This window comes from Nansenia antarctica (assembly GCF_963989245.1).
Source record: "Nansenia antarctica genome assembly, chromosome: 7".
Lineage (NCBI taxonomy): Eukaryota > Metazoa > Chordata > Actinopteri > Argentiniformes > Microstomatidae > Nansenia > Nansenia antarctica.
In genome coordinates this window covers 232501-237500 of record NC_137677.1, presented here as the reverse complement: position 1 = coordinate 237500, position 5000 = coordinate 232501, and positions in this window count along the sequence as shown.

The window sequence follows — 5000 nt, the reverse complement described above, 5'->3', positions numbered from 1 at the left end:
CCCGTCTGCTGGTCAGAGTACTGCTCCTTCCAAAGGTGTGGACAGCTGACAGTAGTGCAGCTGGTTTTTTCTTCAGCAGCTGATGCTGTTTGGCCATCTTCACCAACCCAGTGAAGAAGAGGGGATCCTCTTGGCCTCTTCTTTTCAGATCCTCCATCATGTTTTCCACGATGGAGGCACCACCAGAATCTGTGATATCCAAGAAGAAAATAGGTTTGAATTAATTTACATACAGTGAGGGAACAGTTCTAAAAATGTCCATTATCCGCAATGCTATCCCAATCTCAGCAGAATCGTTGAATACCACAGTGCTCTGTCTGTATGGCAGTCACACTGAACCACATTCACCACTATTAACAAACACTGTTAACAATGATTATGATACAGGATGATACGGACCAGGCAGAGGAACATGTACTTCAGGGTCCTCTTCCATTGGACCAAAAGAATCTCCCTCATCAGCAGGACATTCACGTCTGCACACACTGCTTTTAAAAAGGTGCATAAGTATTACTGTCTGTCCCACCCACATGATTGATTATGAACTTCTTTTTCTTTTTTCTTTTTTTTTTAGTTCACAGGTCCAAAAACATTTTATTCATTTCTGAGGTGAGTGTTCAACACAAAGAATACCCAACACACATGATTGAGCGGATTTCCCGCCCCCCCTGTCTCAGAGGTTGGAAGAAGTCCACAGATACGGTTGCTTGAAAATACAAAAACAATGTTGAGATGAGCAAGTCTAATAGACTACAGTAGATTGTACCATGGTCTTTGCGATGATAGCACTCCAAGCATAAGAATTGTTATAATTCTTAATGCCTGTTGCTAGGCACGTTGTTTGGGTTACGTAAACATAGCAAAGCACAAATAATGTATATTTTACTGTAGGAGTATTTCTTTGTTTTTGGTAGGCAACTGTGTTATTAGGGCAGTAATTAGCTAAGGTTCTTTGCCTCCACGATCGCGCATTAGTACTGTCCAATGCCTGCCTGCCTGCGTACCCGCTGACATCTTCATACAAATAATCTAGTACTAGTCCTTCCTTGTCCCCCTTCTCCTTTTTACCCTCTTCTTCACCTCTTCACTAGCTGATGTGTGGTGAGCTGTAGTGTGCACAAGCTGCAGCCTAAGCATCACCCAGGTGGGCGCTACACATTGGTTGTGATGTGGTGTGCCCCTTCTTCCTCTCCCACTGCACTTTGAGCATTGTTTGATGGAAAAGGGCTCTATAAACAGGGGTGCACATAACTTTTTGGGGCCAGTGCTCAGAGGAGCACCTAGGGATGCTGCTTGGTGCTCCCCGAGCTCGCGAGTCACGACCCGTCCCACAGGATGGATAAAAAAAGGATACATGGATAACTTATATTAGCAAAACGACATTTATTCATAAATAAAGATGAACGAACAAATGATTGTGTGCAAAACAAAAGAAACAAATGCAAAATCAAATGACTGCTCTTTAAGCATGAAAGTCTGTCAGACTCCTTTAAACACAATGAAATCAACTGACATCTCTTTAAGCACTAACTGAATGTCTGTTCTTTAAACACAATGAAATCAACTGACATCTCTTTAAGCACTGCTCTGTTCTGTAAACACTGAAATCAACTTTTCAACAAAAAGTTACAGCCTAAGCATTTATTTATGCTACAAGCTTAATCATCATCATCACTGCTCTCTTGACTGCTGTAAGTTATCACTGTCCTCAATTTCAACCATGGTAGAGGATGTTGTAGGCTATCACTTTAAATAGCTCATTATTTTGATTGTGCAACAAAGTCTTTTTTTTTCTTTCTAATAGAATTCCCAACCATATTCCCTGGGTCAGGGGTCTAGGTGCAATAATGAAGCTGTAAAACAAACGTCTGAAAGCTTCAGAGAATAGAAACGTGAAGTTCCTTGGTGTTGTTTTTCCTTTTAGCGACTAGTCGTTCGGGACTGAATTGTCACGTGTCGGCGTGATAACCGTGCGATACGCGATACGCGGAATGAAAGTACAAGTTACGATACTTTCCGAATGTTTTCGTGAGGGGAGTCGCCGTGGTCGTTGTGATGGCGTTACGGGGCTTGCAGTGATGCAGCAGTCAGCAGGTGGATTTTGAGGAAGTAAATTCCTCTCCCAGCGCTCCCAGCTGTTGGTGCGCAAGAGCGCGTTCATGCCGCTGATCTTCCGCGCAGCATGCATTTTGGCGACGCATGCGCACTGGCGCACCAGTTATGTGCACCCCTGTCTATAAATGCAATAAATTATTATTATTTTATCATTATAAATCATAAAAACCCAAAATTACCTCCTGATGTGAGCTTCAGAAGCTCAGCTTTCTGCTCAGCAGTAGTGGGAATGTAATTGTTGGACAAGCAGTGGTAGTGTTGCACCACTGCTTCTTGGTGCCTGCATGGTGCCCCTGTCTGTCCAGCTGGACAGGTGCACAGCTCAGACTCCATGTCCACCTCATACATTGCTGTCGACCCCTTGACCTTGAACAGCTTCACCTCAATCTGTCAGACATTAAGAAAGAGAAGATTCTGTTTAAACACTAACTCAGTGTTGAAAGTTTCTGTGAATCTAATAGTAGTAGTAGTAGTAGTAGTAGTAGTAGTAGTAGTAGTAGTAGTAGTAGTAGTAGTAGTAGTAGTAGTAGTGATAGTAGTAGTAGTAGTAGTAGTAGTAGTAGTAGTAGTAGTAGTAGTAGTAGTAGTAGTAGTAGTAGTAGTAGTAGTAGTAGTAGTAGTAGTAGTAGTAGTAGTAGTAGTATTTAAAACTGTTACCTGCTGAATGTCGCTGGCTTCAATGCTGCTGTCATGACTCATGAGCCAAGAAGCGTGAACGCTGGAAAGCCTCTCTGTGGCCAAGGGCAACATCAGTGATGCGGGCTACATAGTATGTCTCCAGCCGGGAGGTGAGCATATCAAAGAGCTGCGGAGGGTTGAACGCTTTGGTCCTCAGCATGATCTTGTCTTTGAGGACACGCATCGCCGCCTCCACAAAGTTATTTGTGTTGTTCCCTCGAGTACGCAGCTCCACTCTGAAGCTCAGCGCCCAGTCTTCCCTCCTGTTGTACAGCCGCTCCAGGTAGACCAGGTATTTACGGTACCTGGAATGGATTACAAGACAAAAAGTGTATTACATTAACTATAGAGGTGCATCTCCTTCTGTATGTATGCAATGTTACAGGCATGAAATGTGTGAAATTACCATTTGTCAACTAAGTATCTTCACCATTGTAAAGCTAACTGTCTCTAAACTCCACACTAACCTGACAGCAACTGGATTTTCCGCGGCCTGCCTGTACAGCCTGTCTACCTCAGAGACCTCCCTGCTGTACAACATGTCCCTGATGAAGGCAAAGAGGGTTTTCCTGTCTCCCTTCTCCACATCACTCTCCTTACTCCACAGCCACCTCCAGGTAGCTTGGAGGAGGTGGAAGGAGCAGAGCAGCAGTGTAGCCTCAGGAAATGCCTGCTTTAGAGCTCCCCTCTCTGCACTGGAGTCATCTGTCAGGAACACGCGAGGTCCTGCCTGTCCTTTCCCTGCAAAGCCTTCCCTTCCAATGAGCCCTTTCAGCAGCTCCAGCCCCTCAAAGATTGTGCCTTTGTCCTCCGCTTGAGTGATGATGATCCCAAGGGGAAGGCCACCTGCACATGTGTGTGTGAGGAGGAGGAAGACCCGGCAGTTCTCTCTGTCCATGTTCCCAGAGGAGTCGATGAAGCAGAGCTCCCCACTGTGCTTGTGGGTGTGAAGGCGTTTCATCAGTGGGGAGCATATCGCGATGAGAAGAGCTCCAGCAGAGGAAGTGGTCATCCTGGCACACACTTCTCCACACTTGGTGTTGTACTCCACCACCTGTCGTTCCAGAGCTTCCAGCATATAAGGGCCTTGCTGTGCACCATACTCTCCCCTGCACACCTTTTGGAAGAGTCTGAACAAAATAATGTTAGCCAATAAAGTTATAATATGCATGCTGTATACCGTTTCAAACTATACATCCCACTCCACTGCTATGTGTTCAAATGTGTGACACATACACAACCATCATCAACATAGTATTATACAGTCTCAACCCCAATCATGTGAGGGGTCTTTTGACAATACATACATAATAACTACAATATGATCTTAAAAAAAAGGTGCACCTTTGGACAAACTGGAGGTCTGGGCAGATCTCTCTGTTCGCTGAGGCATGGACATATCTCACGCCATACTGCATTTGCAGGTCGTGCTTCAAGACACAAAGTGCTGATGTGGGAGAGTGGCCGATTTCAAAAAGCCTCGTCAGGCTCTCAATTGATGCCTTCCCCACATCTCTGTGCCAAAGGGCCTCGGCCACAAACAGGTTGTGGTTGTGGGTGTTCTTTACCCTGACTTCCAATGGGAAGTCAGGCATGTGTCTGTCCTTGCAGCTGTTGACAGAATCATATCAACATTATTTTAAGTTTGAGCCAGTGAATGAGGGAATCAGTGGATTGGTGAGGTAACAAGGAGGATGTGGATGAGTTGAAATACTTGGCGTCAACAATCCAAAGTAATGGAGAGCGTAAAATAGAGGTGAAGAAGATAGTGCAAGCTGGGTGGAGTGGGTGGAGAAGTGTCTTAAGAATGATTTGTGACAGAATGCTACCAGAATTCTACCACCAATAGTGAAAAGGAAAGTTTACACGTGGTGGCATTGTCTGACAAATAACTAAACAAGAGGCAGAGCTTGGTTTTGGACATGGCAGATAGGAGACAAGCTGGTAGGGGTAAGGATGCTGGAGATAGAGCTGAAGGAAAAGGCGGAGGCCTAAAAGAAAGTATATGGTGTGGTGAGGGTGGACCTGCAGATGGTTGGAGTGAGAGAAGCTGATACAGGACAGTTTAAAATGGAAAAAAATACTCTGCTAACGAGGATGTTAAGTTTAAGCCAAGGATGAATATAACAACATGATTATCAGCGTACAGTAGACCTGCATACATCTCTCAACTCACCGGCTAATCTGCCGCCTCCGCTTTATAGGCT